This window comes from Anopheles moucheti, assembly GCF_943734755.1.
Source record: "Anopheles moucheti chromosome X unlocalized genomic scaffold, idAnoMoucSN_F20_07 X_unloc_11, whole genome shotgun sequence".
NCBI classification, from domain to species: Eukaryota; Metazoa; Arthropoda; class Insecta; order Diptera; family Culicidae; genus Anopheles; species Anopheles moucheti.
In genome coordinates, this window is record NW_026453517.1 from 352,501 (window position 1) to 353,069 (window position 569).

Genomic DNA, 569 nt, shown 5'->3' on the forward strand with positions numbered 1-569 from the left:
TTGTCGCACGTCCGCGAATCGTGGGCACTGGAAGAAGGCATGCTCTGCCGATTCCGGCACTCCCGGACACCTTCTACACTCCGCCGAGGGCGCCAGGTGGCGTGAGTGCAAATACTCGTGAAAAAAGCCATGCCCGGACAGCACCTGTGCAAGGTAGAATGTCATATCGCCATGACGTCTGGCCTTCCACAGCCCTATGTCCGGTATGACCCTGTGTGCCCACCGCGTGTATCTGCTGGTAGGCTCCAGCTCGTCCCACGTCGCTTGCCACTCAGCTAGAGTGGCCTGCCTCTCCAGCACGTGCAGCTCCTTGAGGCTCATGCCCGTTTCCTGCTGCTTCCGGTAGCATCTGGCATCTTCCTTCACCTGGAGGCAGATGGGAACCACGCCCGCCAGGACCGTAGCCACCTCGTAGCGCACCGATATAAAAGTGCGGGCAACGGGTCTCGCGTACAAATTCTGCACCCTGATGAGCTTGCGACGATTTCCTCGTACGTCTAGCGCCTCGTGCCAAATCGGTGCAGCGTACCGGAGCGTCGCATCCACCACCGCCGAGAGGAGCCGTCGCT